Source organism: Schistocerca nitens, chromosome 9 (assembly GCF_023898315.1).
Source record: "Schistocerca nitens isolate TAMUIC-IGC-003100 chromosome 9, iqSchNite1.1, whole genome shotgun sequence".
NCBI classification, from domain to species: domain Eukaryota; kingdom Metazoa; phylum Arthropoda; class Insecta; order Orthoptera; family Acrididae; genus Schistocerca; species Schistocerca nitens.
The window spans coordinates 270375251-270393861 of NC_064622.1; the positions used below are offsets into that span (position 1 = coordinate 270375251).

An 18611-nucleotide genomic window follows, 5' to 3' on the forward strand; every position below is an offset into this window, starting at 1 on the left:
GAGGGTCATTCAATAATTAAAAGAGACAAATTCCTCTGGAGAAAAAAAGTGTTTATTTTTACAAAACAATACTTTTTCTACTTTTCAACCTAATCCCTTTGAACATTTATGCACTTGTTCCAACGGGCTACAAACTTTTTTTTTGTTTTGGCTGCATGGACTCTTCATGTTTAAACCCATTTCCCAAACACTTTATCACTCCTCGTTGTCCTGGAACCTCTTCCCACGTAATGCCTCCTTCAGTCCACCAAACAAATGGAAATCACTAGGTGCTAAATCAGGACTGTAAGGGAGATGAGGCTGTACTTTCTAGCCCATTTTGTCGATGGTTTCACGGATTAGTTGAGCAATATGAGGACGTGCATTGTCTAGTTGGAGAATCACACCTTTCCTCTGAGATCCACGGCACCTCTCTCTCATGGCTGCCGTTACATTGTTTAAAGCAAACACGAGTAGTATTGGCTGTTCATTGTACGCTCCTCTTCGAGATAATCACAAAAAACTGGACCTTCAGTATCCCAGAACACCGCCAACATGACTTTTCCTGCTGACGCTTGGGTTTTGAAGTTTTTCTTGAGAGGTGAGTTGGTGTGCTTCCACTCCACGCTTTGTCTTTCTGATTCTGGATCATAACAGTGAACCCAAGTTTCATCACAAGTTAAAATTTTGTTGAAGAAGTGCTCACCTTCTCTTTCATAACGTTCCTTTAGCTCTGTGTACACTCTCAACCTTGTTTCCTTGTGTAGCCGCGTCAACTCCTTTGGGACCCATCTTGCACATGTTTTGTGGTACTTCAGTTTGTTACAGATGTTAGGAACTGTACCGGTACTAACTTGTACCTTACCAACTATCATTTCCACAGTCACGCGGCGGTCGGCACGAATAATGTCATCAATTCGACTTTCAAGTGAGGGAGTTGAAACTGCAACTGGTCGGCCAGAATGGTGTTCGTCAGTCACTGAGTCGCGACAATTTTTGAACTGCTCTACCCACTTGTAAAACTTTGCAAGATTCATACAACCTTCACCATAAACTTTAGACATTCTACAGTATATATTCACTGGTTTCTCGCCTTCAGCAAGTTAAAAAAGAATAACAAAGCGGTTGTTCAACTAATTAAACGTTTCAAGCAGACACGCCATCTTGAAATGTATTTTTGAGGTTATAAACAAAACAGTGTAGATACATCAGCTGATCAGGGCTCATTCCAGGGATGCCAACTTAAAGCCATAAAAGTACCAAACTTGCCGTACTAACAGTTTTTTCCCCAGACCAATTTGTCTCTTTAATTATTGAATGATCCTCGTATACACCGTGAACAACGATGTTTGTTTGAATGGCCGTTTTCTGCAGCGGCTATTATAAACAACCGAAGCGTTGAGAACCGTAAGGGCCTAAAGCACACCATTGTCGATTCTGAGACTAGCATGTACGCATTCTCCTGACATTTGTTTATCTTACGGTGTGCACGATTTATCTGTGTATATATGAACATTCACGAAAAGCTGTCTTACCGGTTTCTCTGATACTGGCTTCCATATTGGTCCAAGAACAGTGTGCTTTAGGCCGTTATGGTTCTCAGATCTTATGTTGTCATTCTGGAAATATGGATACATCCTTTACATATACACTTTGGTATTTATACATTAGAGGGAGTATTTCCTTATAAAATCGGCGTACAATTTACCCACGGCATTTTTGGCTCTTGTTCGCATATCCTACAAATCACTGCTTTTTTTCGGTGTTAACGGAAATTAACGTCGAAATAAAATTAAGGAATTCCCTTTCGGCATTAACCTCGCTAATGCCGAAGTAGAAAGCGTTGGTTTGTAAGATACGTGAACAAGAGACAAAAACGCCTTAGGTAAACTGTACGCTATTGTATACGAAAATGCTATTTTAACCCTGTAAGTACCAAATTGTATAGGCACATTACGTATCAATATTTCCAGAACGACCATAAAAGATTCTTTAATAATAAAAGCGGAACGCCTCCAGTGAAAACTACTATTCAATTATTTGCTGTAAACGTAAGACGGAAACACCAATACTAGTAACTGCACTACAACACTCCCTTGTGGTACTCCATAAATAACATTCAGGTCTGTCTTTTTCGTCCCGTTACGAATAACGTAATAACTTCTGTGTCTTAGAACGTCACAAGGCACAAATCTGCTCATATATTCGCCGGCCACGGTGGTCTAGCGGTTCTAGGCGCTCAGTCCGGAACCGCGTGACTGCTACGGTCGCAGGTTCGAATCCTGCCTCGGGCATGGATGTGTGTGATGTCCTTAGGTTACTTAGGTTTAAGTAGTTCTAAGTTCTAGGGGACTGATGACCACAGATGTTAAGTAAGTCCCATAGTGCTCAGAGCCATTTGAACCATTTGCTCATATATTCACTAAACGATAGTGCATCACGTTAGTCAGGTAACAATGTGCCAACCTGGATGCCTTTGTCTACGGTGCTCTGGATTTCACTGGCGAACAGTGTGAGCTGTGTTTCTCAAGATCTCAAGTTTACTGCATATCTTCACAGAAACTTCGTTACAACTCCGTTGCCCTTCTGAATCAGTGATAATTAGTACCCAGCGTTCCTAAAAGTGTATGAAAGTGAAAAAAAACAATGTGGAGACCGTAAGCACGGGTTGCAGCTAAGCCGCTGGGAACTAAACCAATAAAAGCGAGCATTAAGAAATAAGTCCTGCGTTTCACACTAACAGCACAGCTGAATTATTATTCAATAATAAAGACAAAATCGAAGTTCGGGCACAGAGTGCTGTGTATAAAATCACCTACAAACACTGTGGACTGTGGATTGGTCAGCAATCATATCATCCCAAGATGGGAGAAGCTATCTAAGAAAGGAAGATTCACCTTTTCGGAATAACGAAACACAGCACACGCGGCGTACATCGTGATGCTTTATACACTGTTAACATGATACCACTCGAATTACTGCAAATCAGTAAAAATATGACGCAGAAATGACAGCTAAGTTTTTAATGGTCTAACACTACTTTCTTTCAACCCTTTGTTAAATTAAGTTTTAGTTCTGCGAATGTAATAACAGTGAATTCAATTTAATTTCTAGCCTTTTGCTAATTGCAACAAATTCAATAAGACTTAACTTTAAATTTTTTGCTAAATATACCGATTTTTGCATAACATTTTAAAGTAATACTTTCTTCTGATGATCTTCTGTTATTGTATGAGTAGACCACGTTAGACTGTGAGTAGAATGTGAACCGCACGTCATTTAATCTCTGGTTGCGACCATTCAGTTGTCACAGGATGGGCTACGAAGCCTAAAGCTATTCGTGATCAAATAAATAATATTTTGCAGAACTTCAGGAAAGCGTTTCCTACCAACATTAATAACAAAATGGAAAGTACCTAGCAACGTGAAAAGGCGGACGTAGCAACTGCACCTTAATTAACGTTGTCAGGTAATACCAGAAAACAGTAAAACAACAACAAAGCGACTGTAATGATGCAGGAAAGCTGTACGGCCCGTTGGACGACTGATATTCTGTTTCCTGATGTCGCCTTGTCGCGACTGCGACTCCTCTCGGTCTCTGGGCCTACGACTCACTTGTCAAATGTTGCCCGCATAACTCGGTTAAACGAGTATCCCAGCAGCTATTTGAGCAACAACTACATGAACATTACAAAACGATGAGAAACAATGCCCTAGTCGTAATGTCGGCTACAGATCATAGACGGAGCGCCTACGAATGACGGTAAACTACGAATATAAGACGTCTAACTCTGTCAGTGTTTTTCACTTCCTGCACGTGCATTGTGATATAAGCGTCACAGATTTTAACTTTCGTTTTTGTTCTGAATAGAAAATAACAACAGCGCTTGGCCAATATTTCTGTTTCGGCAGAGAGCTTGATCCGTATATTTGTACCTTGGCTTTCGCACACATATCACCAGCGAAAGTTACAGAAAACATTACTAACTTCTGTGTAAATGCCATGGTCACGTGAGAGGCTAACAAGTCTCTCCTTGCCCACTCGACATTCTGGCACTGACGCATTCTAGGTTGTTAACCACGATATTAAAAACTGCGATGCTTATCTTTGTCTAACTTGTGCACTAAAAAAATAGATGCTGTTCACTGGAAACGGCTGGGGTAATTGTCCTACCTACGCTAAACTACACTATCAAGGGAAAAGAAGTCATTGATGTCCTTCCATACAAGATTCAAGTGTCAGGATAATATTAGCAAAAACGATAGACCATTAATGCTGAGTTTTCCTTTTTTTTATTAGAAATTAATGCACAGACCAGCCAGCACCATATCACGTAACTGGTACATATGATGATTTAAAAAACTGTCTAAGTTGTTAAACCAAAAAAGAAACGACAAAATTTCGAACCGCGCATACGTTCTATTTCAACGCTCCTAAAAAAAACTTCCAGTCATAAACGCATTATCTTCTTTAATATCTTGTCCCAACCGATGTTACGGAATCGAAAACACAGAACAGTTACATCTGTAAACAACCAAACGTGTCATTATTTCAGTAGTTAAGTAGGTTACTTTGGTCAATATTTAAAAGCCACTTTGTGGTTATTACATCATGCGAAAGAAAAATACTTCTGACGAAGGACATGTTTATATAAACCACGAGTGAGTAACCGGCGGCCAGCGGGCCAGACAGGGTCTGCGATTCGATTCCGTCCGGTCGGCGGACGAGATTCATGATAGGGAAGTGAGGTGCTCGCATTAAATGTCGCCAGGGACTATTTTTCATATATCTCTGCTGACGCTCAGCTCGCCTAGGATTTGCAGGTCATAACGCAAACCAGTGAAAGTTTACGAGTAGCTTACTCCGCAAATGCACAAAGGAATTTCGCCATCGCTGAATCTGAACAACAAAGAGAACCAGATTTCCAGTCTGAGCGCGAAGTTATGGACCATGAGCTGCGTGCGGAGAATGGGGGAAATAACTCACTACCCTGAAGGTGTGGGGGGAGACGTACTTTCGCTTCCGGATCCGTGCTGACAACACACATCTTACTTAACACTTACTGCCTACATCTGTGCTACACAGTGATAGATCGAAAACGTTGGTAGCCGTCGACAATGTTACGAAAATTACCGAATACCCGCGAAATGTGGTGATTTGAACAACGGTAGCAGTGTCCATTCACATCGGTACGTCATCCCATAAACATTAACGTCACGACTGTATCAGGAGCACTGCTATCGTGTTACGTGATGAGGCGGCCCGCGAGCTAAAGTAATTATCTGACTCGCGGGTCACCAAACGTTGCCCATGCCTGGTATACACCATCTGCTGGCCGTATAAACATTACTGAAATAAAGTTCACACAGTACGACTCGAAAAACAGTATCACATATTCCTACAGGAAGCAGCATTGGTCAAAACTAGAAGAAACCTTTCTGTATGTCTGGATACCAATACCTGTTGAGATATGGGCCGTTTTACTTGTGACGAGTAATGTGCAGTAATCGGTGGTGTAGGCAGTATTCGCAAGAGATTGCATAGTAAATTACCACAGTGCGCACATGTGGGAAGATGCGCCGGCTGTTGTGGCCGTGCGGTTCTAGGCGCTTCAGTCCGGGACCGCGCTGCTGCTACGGTCGCAGGTTCGAATCGTGCCTCGGGCATGGATGTGTGTCATGTCCTTAGGTTAGTTAGGTTTAAGTAGTTCTAAGTCTAGGGGACTGATGACCTCAGATGTTAAGTCCCATAGTGCTCAGAGCCATTTGAACCATTTTTTTTTATTTCTGCATAATTAGCCACCAACGCTACTGGAAAACGCTACTCTTGCAAAAAGTCAAGGACTGTGGTTTATGCACGGCGGGGCACCGCCACAATTTCTATTAATCGTGCGACAGTAACCCACTACCACGTTATATGTGCAATGTATCGGTCGAGGGGGTCCAGTAGCAAAGCCTCCTCGTTCACCGGGCGTGAATCTGATGAATTTCTGGCTATGGGGACATTTAATGCCTTGGCGTATGCCCAGTCCACCTATAATGTGCAGACGTTACAGGTGCCTGTGACGAATACACGGCCACACATCCGAAAGAACCCATGTGTATTTGAATAGTGTGAGATTCACTGCGGGGAAAGGCTCAGGGATGTGGGAATAACCACATGCAGCATTGCCTATAGTGTCTACATCTACGTAACAGACAGATGGGAACGAGGAAACAGATTGGTCCATATCTCAGTGAGTACTGGTTTCCTTAAATATAATTACAGAAATTTCTTCTATTTCTGAGCAATATTACCTATTGTAGGAATAAGTGGTACATTTTTAAATACACTGTGCATATAAATATTTTACTGAAACTGAGTTTATACAACAGCTGTTGACGTATATGACCATGTTCTTCATTAAATACATTACAGCTTTGGATTACCACCCTGCAAAAATAATTCTAACGTTCCGAAACCTATTTAATGTGAGACGTATAACATCTTGTAATCGCAGTACACTGTTATCGCACTGTCGTCGACTTAAAAATCTTTACTAATTTTCGTTTCAACTGACTATTTTCTGTACACGATAAGCCACAATTATGATCTCACATCTCACAATTTACTGCAGAGATGCTAACAAGTGGTTATATCTCTCTACCCCGGCTCGGTTACTGTCTCCTGGCAAGAAGTGTGAAGTCCAGCGGAAATTCCGCAGCCGCGGTTCTCCCCGCCGAAGTTATAGCGGAGCCACTTGTTCGTGGTCTGACTCAGGGCGGTTAGCAACCTGGCAGGAATCCGCTTCCTTGGTGAGAAGGCAATTTGCATGCACGCGACGCAACAGGTAGACGGGCTGACGTCGCAGCGTCAGCTTTTCTTATTACCTGTCTTCCCGCCACTGACGACATCGCCTGCATAACAGGCTATCAAGAACTGTTTACGTAATCTGGATAAAGAAAAGATGTTTATGTCTCACCGATCTGTAAGAAAGACTATAGAGCGACCAAATGCATCTACACCACATGAGAAGATACACAATTATAATTTCAGTATGGTCGCAGGGCAGATGCACACGCTACAAACGGAACACAAAGGCTTGAATTTGATGCATGTTTATGAGACTCTTTTGGAGACAAACAACTATTGTGTAGGGACCAACTTAAACATCGCAAACATGTGAAAACCAGCTTGCTCTGTTCGTTCACGAGATAGCGGGGCATATATTAACGCAGCATTTCTTGACTTCCGTAAAGCTTTCTGTTTAGTTCCGCGACGTCACATACTGAACAAAATACGCGCATAAAAAACATCGCAACATTTATGGTAACTGATTGGCGAACTCCTAGGAAGCATAGCTCAACGTTGTTATTAATGGAGAAACAGTCTCAAAAGCGAAAGTAGCATCCAGAATACCTCAAAAGTTCTTGCCACGATCGTTACTGTTCACGATGTATATATAAATGGCTTGGCAGATAACAATTGGAGCTCTCTCTGAAGTTATTCACAAATTCAACGCTATTGATTACAGCAAGGGGAATACGTCAAGGGCAGATAACGTTAATAATTAAAGAAGCTTTTCACTACTGCATGGCGACAGTTTATGAACAGAGGTGGAGGGGGGACGGTTCTTTGAAGGACGCAAGGACTAAACATTTGTTAAGCTGAATAAAGAATTAATTCAAAAAGTTTGGTTATTTTTCGAACAGATCTGGTAAAACGCGTATATAGACAAAAATACAGAATATATAGCTTGACGACACGATGTGAGAACAGTTACAATCTTCATGTATCTAGGAATACCTGCCCGGAGCAATTTTCAATGGGTTGGTCTAACAAACATATCCGTGGTGAAGGCAAATGATGGACTGAGATACACCTGAAAAATCCTAAGGAAGTGACCATCCAGCACGTCCGCTCACAAAACTCTCGTGGGACAAATTCAAGAGTCTGGAACCATTAGGAAAGTGGAGAACGAGAGAGAGAGAGAGAGAGAGAGAGAGAGAGAGAGAGAGAGAGAGAGATCTGCTAAGAGCAACATAATTCGTCATTGTTTTGTTTAGTCAGAGCGAGAGCGCTACGGAAAAATTCTATCAACCCAGCGAGAGATGACTGCAGGGCCGGCAGGGGTGGCCGAGCGGCTCCAGGCGCTTCAGTCTGGGACCGCGCGACCGCTACGGTCGCAGGTTCGAATACTGCCTCGGGCATGGATGTGTGTGATGTCCTTAGGTTAGTTAGGTTTAAGTAGTTCTAGGGGACTGATGACCTCAGAAGTAAAGTCCCATAGTGCTCAGAGCCATTTGATGACTGCACGGAGCTTCGTCCTCAAATTTCCGAAAATACATCTTCGAACACAATTCAAGAAACAGTCTTACCTGCAGCACGGCGATGACATTGCAACAATTCAGGCTCACAAAGGGGTATGCAAGATGAAGTAAAAGCTCTCATCGTTCACCTGAAGATAGGTTTGATCATCACAGTGTTTTACTAGGAAACAGCAATGCTCTTGCCTCCCCGTTCTCCCGATCTTTGAACTGACTTACTGAGCCAGTTTCAGAATCCACCTGCACCACGACACAACAGGGCTTTTCAAGATATTGTCAGGAGTGAATAAAATGGCGACTGATTTACAATTTTTTTATTTTTTTATAAATTTTACGTCAAATTCTTGTCTTTAGTCATAAGGTGATCACTGGCTGGTGGAAATCGGTTACTGCATTGCGAAATGCTCATGAGATAACATTCCAAAAATTGTAGAAAATGAAAGAACCCGTAAGTGGCGGTAGATATCCCACCAGACTGACTGACGGAGTTAAAACCCCAACCTTCGGATCTGTAGTGTGATAGTTGCCTCCTAAGCTAAGGGGCAGCACGCACGAACTATCTTCTGGATACTATCCACCAAAGGCACAGAAATGAAGGAACACGAATCAAGTACACTTTGTGCCCTCCCTCGCCCCCCCCTCCCCACCCCCTCACACTTCCTTACATTGCTGAACTGAAAATTTCTTGATGCCTCAGGATGTGTCTTATCAATTGATATTTCTTTTTTGAGTCAAGTGCGCTTCAAATTTATCTATTTCCTCATTCGATTCAGCATCAAGACGGGCATTACTTTTTAAGCTCTGCATTGTATTTACTCGTTCCACGTGTTTTATGTGGTAATCTTTTACGTACATCCTGGCGACAGGTGTTCGTGCTGAACACCTGCCGGGTGAATACGTTTACTAGCAATAGAGGCGGCGGCAGCAGCAGAACGGACTGCGCCATCGGCCAGTCAGCAGCATCAGTTTCGCATTCCACGGCACACCTCGCTGCCAGTGCAGAAGACCACACGCACGCATTCACGCAGACGTGACGCCTGGACATGCTCCACAAAATCACGACAAGCCTCGCGGTCTCGCCTGCAACGAGTTTAACGACCACGCGCAGCCGCTTCCGCGGCCTCCGTCACGCAATACCACCTCCATATCTCAGTTACCAGCTGCTTCCTCTGCAGGGTCGAATTTCAGCCCTCTGCGCGATTCTTAACAATCTGACTCCAGTTTTGCAATAAAAGGCGTACTGAATACAGCAACAAATCGATTCGTTCCACTATGATCGGTGAGCCCGCAGCGCCATATTTGAAATAAATTCCCGCCTTCTAAATCTACAACTACACTTCACAAGCCACTTATGGTTTGTGGCGGAGGGTACTTACTGTACTTCTCTCTCTCTCTCTCTCTCTCTCTCTCTCTCTCTCTCTCTCTCTCTATCCCTCTCCCATTTTTCTGTTCATATGCATAATGGATTGCGGGGAGAAAAACTGCTGGGAAGCCTCGTCTGAGTGCAAATATCTCTACTTTACCTTCATGGTCTTTTCGCAAGATATAGCCTACGTTGGAGGAGGCAATACACTGGTACACTTTCCTAGGAACATACTCTCGGAATTTTAACAGTAAACCACACCCTGATGCAAAGCGAGTCTCTGGTGTTTTTTCGATTTTTTAATGGAACGCTATATTCTTTTTCCGTCATTCGACAGCTCTTGCAGAGTAAAGTGTTACAGTACTTGCTACTCATGGTGTTCAAACACTGCAGACCTATCCCAGAAATACGGTGTAATTGAAAGGCAACGAGGCTGGAACCAGCTACTGCGGTATGGCCTAATAATGAGCAAGACAATAGGCCTATGCTACCTTAAGATAAAACAATTTGCTCTCGGTCATAATTTATAATAGATGCACACGGTGTCAGCTAAGACTGTTGTAAATGCAGCTATATAACTTTTAGTGTACCAGAATGGCCTTCTAAAAACAATTTGAAACGTCTGTACGTGTTACTGTTTACGAGAACAGCTTTTGTAGAAACAAGCAAACAGTCTAAAGGCCTGACATAACGACTGAGCCTGGCTTGATGGCGCCGCTTAGCGATGTTTAGATCGCAACTGGCAAATCCAGTTGGCTCGCCTCTCAATTTTAGCACTTTTACTTTTGCGAAATATTTCAACGTCAACATTAACAAGCGCTCTATCATTAACTCGTATTTCAAGTGCTTTCGAACGTTTTTTTTTTAATTTACGTATCATTCCATTAAAAAAATCAATATCTCAGTTGATACAATAGTTAAGAGAATTAACCACGAAGTAAAATTACGTGTCTCTGTATGTACTATCATCTACCGGAAACATCACCTCCATAACCTGCAACGTTCACGAATATATATACACAACTTGCCTGACAAAAAAAGTGAAGCACCCAGAGGACACGGTTTGATGTCAATGTGACTTCGTACACGTACATACCATCGGAGGGTATGTAAATGATTAAAGTTGCAATTCCCTGTGGCAGACAGAACGGACACCACATTCATTAGTGTTGTTACCAGGCGTGTTTGGGTATATAAGGAGCGTGAACAACGTCAGATGTTGAATGATTACTGTGAAGGACAAGGAGATGTGTAACGTGTGAGAGAGCGTTACCAGTACCCGAAAGGGGCCTTGTTCTGCGCTCCTTTGACTGGCTGACCGAATGAATAGTGCAATATCACTATTTGTGGAGCATTTGGATGTGATACGGCTCGATGTTGCACTGCATGGGAACGTGATGGCAGGCACGCTCGTCGTCAAGGTTGTCGGCGACCACGTCTGAATACTACAAGAGAGGAGTGTCGCATTGTTCACCAAGCACATCGTAATTCGTAGCCCACTCACAGCAGCGCCTGCCTTCCGAGAACAAGTAATGGACTCCCTGCAACACTTGGTAGCATCCTACAGCATTGGTCAGAGATCGGCAACAGCCGGACTTGCGAATTACCATCCCATCCGTAGGCTGCCGTTAGAACCACAACACAAAAGTCTGCGCCTGGAGTGGTGCCATGATCGGGATGTGTAGCTTGCTGATAAATGGCGTCACACTGTGTTTAGCGACGAATCGCGGTTCTGCACTACCCGGGATGACAATCGTTGACGAGTATGGAGGCGACATGGTGAGAGTTCGCATTCTTGCAATATTTTGAGGAAGTATAGCGGTGATACTCCCGGCGTCATGGTGAGCAGAGCCATCAGGTATGGCTTTACGTCACGGTAGGTAGCGACTGAGGGAACTCTTGGCAGCACAATGGTATGTCGCAGATCTCCAGAATCCTTGTGTGTTCTCACTCAAGCCCCAGTGTCGTAGTATCATTTTTCAACAGGACAATACTCTTCCATACAAGGCACGTGCTTCTATGAATTATCTGTCTGATGTTGAGCTACTCCCGTGACAACAAGATCTCCATATCTGCCTCCGATGTGTGGGACCAGCTCGGACGTCAACTCCGCCCCAGTGCCGTATCCAGGTTATCAAGGACAAGGTTACAACTGCTGTGGGCCAGCTTCCCTGAAGAGAGGAAATAACTACTTTACGACACATTTCACAACCCGACCAGAGCATGCATACAGGCCACAGGGGGTGAAAGGTCCCACTGATAAGTGGCCACATACTGCAAAGTTCTCAGTAACGTTTGTAATCATTGCAATAACATCACATATCAAATACCTTCTGAAGCTGTGGAGTTTCGTTTCATTTTCTCGTCCTCTTCTGACTGCTTCAGCTTTTTAGTCAGGGAGTGTATGTGTAAACCACGGTGGGGGTGATTACTGACAGCTCCTGACTAGTATTGTCTGTTCACAAACGTCTGCCATCACAGAATGCACGTGATCGTGTAATGAGTGAACCGTACACGTCGTAAGGCATCCTGCCGGCTCTCGTGCTTGCAGACCATACAGGCAGTAATCGCATCTGTTTCCGGGTGGCAGCAGCAACAGGTGCGGGCAGGCAAACGGCCAGCTGCGCACCTCATGCGGGTCGTATCGACTCACAGCACATTACTACAGACCAGCAAGCATGCAATACGTACAGGCACTCGTTGGCTGTGTAGAGTCCCACAGGCGGCTACTTGCTGTGCTCAATAACTTTCGTTTTGTTTATTTTGTTCAAAGACGTAAGTGGAGCGGCCTGTAATAATATTTTTTCCGGAGGCATGTTAAAAATCTCACTTAGCTTGTCTAGGAACAAATGAAGAGAGCTGGACTAATTCTTTTTTTCTTGTCTCTCTGTCATAGCAGTGGTCAGATGTAATTAACTGTTCTCGCGCAAGGTTGTATATTAACACGGCGCATAGACTGTGGTCCAATTCTTTATAAATTAGGTGATTTATCATAAGCGTTTCATCTACAACGAGCAATATGAATCAATATCCCAAACTTTTTTTTTTTTTTTTTTTTTTGCGCTAGTACCATCGGAATATACTGCCCGTCGGGAAACTTGCTGCCACGAAGAATTCTACATAAAAAAGAGTAAAGGTAAAATTTGAATTAAACCGTAGGGAAGTTTGACGCAATTACGAAGAATACGAATCCAACCCCAGCACAAATCAATTAGGGCTGTTGCACATCAACTGTGTCTTCTATCTAACTAATATTCTGTACTATTGGTCACATATTTTCAAATAATTATAACAAACACCTGTGTGGTTCTCCTGTGCTTAAGTCACCGTTACAACAGCAGCAGCAGCAGCCCCCCCCCCCTCCCCCGATTGCCCCACTTCGAGGTAACAGGCTTAGGCATATACTCCATTTCGAACAGGTGATTGTGAAAGAAGTTCGCACAGTACAACACAGGCATGACTCCCCACTATGCGTATGTTGAATATTTCCAGTTGGTCGTATTTCTAAGGCCCTCACACATTTCAGGAATATTCTAGAATGAGATTTAGGAGTGTTTCGTAAGCAGTATCCTTTGTAAAGTCGCGTTTTTTGATTAAGCCACCAATGACTCAAAGTCTGTTATCTTCTCTATCTAAGCATCTATGAGCTCATTCTATTCAGTACAACCATAAAAACTATTATATTCAGTTATTTGCACGTGCTGACCAACACTGAGACTAACTGATATTTTGTGCACGCTACTATTTTACATTTCTGAACATTTTGAAGCACGTCGGCAATCTTCGCATCGCTTTGAAATCTTAAGACGTTCTAATGGCTCTCGATGACAGATCAAGACTTTGGCTTCTCTCGCCACAGCAGCCTATTACGTGACGTTTACCGCAGGTACACAATGATAGACGGCGTTCAAAGCTCCTCTGCAGCCCTTTGTAAATACCCTTACACTGCTGCTAAGAGGGCGTCGCTCTTCTCAAACATGCCGTCACTGAGTAATCATTTACTTCCCATACTCTGCTGCGAGCTCAGTATAGGCTCTACTCCATATGCAAGCTTAGTTCGTGATGCTTCAATGCTTAAGAACGAACTGTATCTTATACTGCCACCAAAATACATTTGAAACTCCTTACTGTAGCCATCGCTCATTCTCCCTCTGTAATTTTCCTGTACACTTTCATCTGTTATCAAATCGACTATTTCTTGATGCCTCAGGTTCTGAACTCTCAACACATCTCTTTTTTGTAGTAGAAATCAAATGAAATGAACCTGTGGTATTGATGGCCGGGAGGCCCCATCCGGGAAAGTGCGGCCGCCGTGATGGAAGTCTTATTCCAGGTGACGCCACATTGGGCGACTTGCGCGTCGGGGATGATAACACAACACGCAGCCAATGAGCCCGGGGAATTCTCCAGCCCAGCCGGGAATCGAACCCGGGCCCGTTGCATGGTAGACAAACGCGTTACCACTCAGCTAAGCAGGCGGATATCTTCTTGTACTCAAGTTGTATCATAAATTCTTTCTTCTCCAAAATTGCGTGTATTTTCAAACAAGTCAAAAACACATTATTCGTCGCAGTGACATTCACTAAACAGTATTGCACGTATGAGAGATTGACGTAAGTGCTTTTTATTTACACAGTCTGTTCCTCTCTGATCTGGCGTACGCTACCAGAAACTTGCACCACAACACTGTGGAATGAGTTTGCTTTACACGTTATCAACTCTGGCCTAAAATTCTTTTCCAAAACAACCTGTCATCACACGACATCAGCCGCAAAGAGTTTTCTCAAAGTCTGACAGCTGTTAGCTTGAATTAAGATTGGCGTTAATTTAGCTCACCTAGTGTATTTCCACTTCATATCAATTGTCACACGAATGATGTGGAAGTTTTTTCAACATATTTTACAGTTAATCCCACGAAGGCATTCAGGAGAGCGTCGGCAGTATACAGGGTGTCCCAGCTATCTTGTCCACCCAAAATATCTTTGGAACAATAACAGCTATTGGAAAACGACTTTCACCGGTATCAATGTAGGGCTGGGGCCCATGAATGTACATATTTGGAAACATTCTAAAACGAAAGCATATGTGTTTTTTAACACAAACTTATGTTTTTTTAAATGGACCTCCTATATTTTTTCTTCAGCAATCCATAGCATGACAAAGCACATACACAATGGCGTCGATTGCATCGCAATATTCCCATTACATCCCGAGATACTGAGACGCGAAGTTGATGCTTGAAACATCCGACATGCGCTGCTAGCGCACGCCCTGAGGCTCAGGCGTGAACCCCATGCTGCCCGTAATCGCGATGTGTAATCACACCTCCATACTTATCAAGAGGTCAGAAACAACGGTAAAACTTTTAGTCCACTTGCTCGTTTCACTAAAACCATCAACATGAATTTTACTATTACGAGTGAATGATTAACTGTCACTTGCGCTAGATCTACAGTAAAGTAAAGTTTTAATGTTGAACGGCATTACGTTGTTAGTAATGGATTAACGATAAGCGAAATTAACTTTGTGACTAACGTTTCGGTACACAGATATGTTACAGAACCGCATCACCCCTAGGCTATGGGATAAATACCTGCTGGAATGTACGACGTTAATGCAGGATGGCAGCAGACCACATTATTCGTTTCTGACCTCTTGATAAGTATGGAAGTGTGACTACGCATGTCAATCACATCGCGATTACGGGCAGCATGGGGTTCACGCCTGAGCCTCAGGACGTGCGCTAGCAGCGCACGTCGGGTGTTTCAAGCGTCAACTTCGCGATGCAATCGACGCCATTGTGTATGTGCTTTGTCATGCTATGGATTGCTGAAGAAAAAATATAGGAGGTCCATTTAAAAAACATAAGTTTGTGTTAAAAAACACATATGCTTTCGTTTTAGAATGTTTCCAAATACGTACATTCATGGGCCCCAGCCCTACATTGATACCGGTGAAAGTCGTTTTCCAATAGCTGTTATTGTTCCAGAGATATTTTGGGTGGACAAGATAGCTGGGACGCCCTGTATGGTACTGCAATGGGGGGAGAAACGTGACTCACTGTGCAGAGATATCGAATCCGAAATTTTTCTCTCTGTCTTTTGTACTAATGTCCTACTGTGGCCGTTTTGTCTAAATATTGTAAATTTCAAGTGAAACCATGTCCACCCCTCATTACAGATGGTAAAGCAGTACAGGCGGACTTTAACGCTGGTCAGAGTACAAGCGCGTGTTAATACATTGTGCACCGAACACTCCTAACAATGGGCCTACGCAGCCGATGACGTGGCAGAGCGTTGCATGGTCCGATGAATCCCGATACCTTCTTCTTCATGACGATGGGAGGGCGCTAATACGTCGTCTTCCAGGGGAACAGCACCTTGACACGTGTCCTGCGGGACGGAGACATGCTAGCGGCGGCTCCATTATGCTCTGGGGAACATTCACGTGGGCATCCATGAGTCCGGTGGAGCTCGCGCAAGTCACCATGACGGCCAAGGAGAACCGTACAGTGGCTGCAGATCGCGTACACCCCTTCATGACGACCATGTTTTGACGAGCTCCAATTGGTTCCGATAGATGTGCTGGGCCCCAACGCGCCAGATCTGAACCCGATCGAAGACATCTGGGATATGACTCAACGTGGCGGCAGTCCGTGCCGGTAGCTGAGTGGTCAGCGCGATGAAACGTCATGTCAAGGGGCCCGGGTTCGATTACCGGCTGGGTCGGAGATTTTCTCCGCTCAGGGACTGAGTGTTGTGTTGTCCTAACCATCATCTCAAGCTCATCGACACGCAAGTCGCTGAAGTGGCGTCAACTCAAAAGACTTGCACCAGGTGAACGGTTTACCCGACGGGAGGCCCTAGCCAGACGACATTTCATTTCAGAGCTCATCGCCCCCCCCCCCCCCCCTCTCCGGAATTTACGGGAATTAGGTGACTTGTGTGTGCAGAAGTGGCGCCAACTCCTTCCAGCGACCTACCAAGGCCTCACTGCTTCCACGCCACGACTCGTTCCGCTGTTACCCGAGCCAAATGTGGACACACTGGCTATCAGGAAGGTGGTCATAATGTTCTGGCTGATCCGTGTGCATGGATGTGGTTAGTCACCTCATAACGAGCTGGGATCCGTTCGAGACAGCACTCGCTTTGTAATATCCTTCTCCAAAAAATAACTTTTATGTAAAATTTTGTGAAAAATTTGTGAGTGAAGAGTCGATGTTCATATTTGTGTTATCTGTACAAATCAAGGAAGGCAACGTCTTCAGTTTTTCCGAGAGCAGCTAGGAGAAGTATGGCTGTTCGCATTTGTCTTTCCTCTTCCAACCATCAGCATGCAAGCATTGTGGATTATAATAATTCATAATTTCTAATGTACGAACTGACCTTGAATTAATAACTTGTTGCGTCTTTATTAATTCACCAGTTCACATGTTTATGCCAATATTTATTGTGTTGCAACTTTTCTCGCGTGGAAGGCGCAAAGAATTCGATCTGGTACAGATCCGCCAAGGCGTGATTTCATTACTAATTTGCAATGTTCATTTCTGCTTATCGTACGACCAGAGCCTGTAGTCGTTCAGAGAAAAAGTCCGAGATATATAATCAATCGTACAGCAGAGAGCGATTATCAAATAGCGATATGTAATTTACTTTTTCTAAAATTCCACCACCTCCTCTGTTATGCCGCTCCCAACGCCAATCTGGGGCACTTACGGACTTCATTCTCGTAAAATCTTGCAAAATTTTAGTTGGGTGTAGTGGGAGCCAACTAACAGTGAATTTAACAGTCCTGACAAACGTTACTTCATAGGACCCAGTTGGGTTAACAATTTTCTTATTACGAAAGAACGCAAAATACAGGGGTGAAAAGCTATTTCACTGTCTACACGTGTAGTGGTATTTCCTAGGTACGTAAGACGTAACAAAGATCATGTTTGACAAGTAGAGTTAGTGCCTTAAATTATGTTAATTATGTACCGCAGACAATGATTCAATAAAGAAAGTGCACAACATCTCTTATTGCTTAAATTAGTGAAACAAAATTTTCTTAGTCGTAATCTATTACAGGGGAGAGAGAAAAAAAAAACTTTAAAAGTCGTAAGAACATATAATGCTGAATAGGAGCCCCGCACTTCATTGGTGTTACGGATCCCGTGCGAACTTAAACCGGCCCTGACTATCATATATCCAGCGGCCGACATAAGAACCATACTGAAGTGGACTCCGGGACTTCTTACACAAACTAGAGGCAGACTTTACGCGTCACGCGGTGACGTACCCATGAGACAGAGCGCTCAGTGGCAGCTTACGGAGGCCCGCCTGGGAGACACCTACTACTTGAAAGAATTTAGGACGCAGCCAGAGCGTAGATCACACAGCAGAAAACGTCTCACCTGATAAGACCCTGTGAAGACTTGTCTCCGTACTGTATTATAACACAAGCACTCCGTAAAGAAGGTTCTCTGTTTGCATAGCTTCTTACCGTTGTATCTGAGGAAAGGTACGAAACGTGGAACAATCGAAGTTATTATCAAGTAGGAAATATTTGACTGGGCCGATGTCGGCTGTCTTTACGTGGTAGTTGCCATCAGATACTTTGGGCACTTCCTCCTCCGTCCACGCGGTAGTAACGTTCTGTACTGAAAAGCGAAAACAACCGTTTACTAACGAAGAAAGCGACATTTCATTCCACAGACCGCATTCTATGCACGTTCAGCAAACGTGAAATAATTTATCCTGCTCTTCATGCTCTGTTATACTCCGCGATGTTATATAACATCACAAACTCGTTAAGTTGTGCGTGTACTTTCGCATTCACATACCACGTAAACATGGCTTACGGAGTCACTCTCCCAGCTGTTACTGATGGTTTTTAAACTCATATCGGCTATCAACGTGGTTACTTAATAACTGCTCTAAGGTCATACCTCTGTAATCTTCGGGTGTCAATTCTATTGGGA

The 18611-nt window shown here is 43.7% G+C and overlaps 1 protein-coding gene across 3 annotated transcripts in view; it reads right to left on the reverse strand.

The window, feature by feature from the left end:
- The window catches only part of LOC126202891 (protein diaphanous), a 372908-nt gene that overhangs the window by 138209 nt on the left and 216088 nt on the right, over window positions 1–18611 (reverse strand). The gene's annotated exons all lie outside the window — the stretch shown is intronic.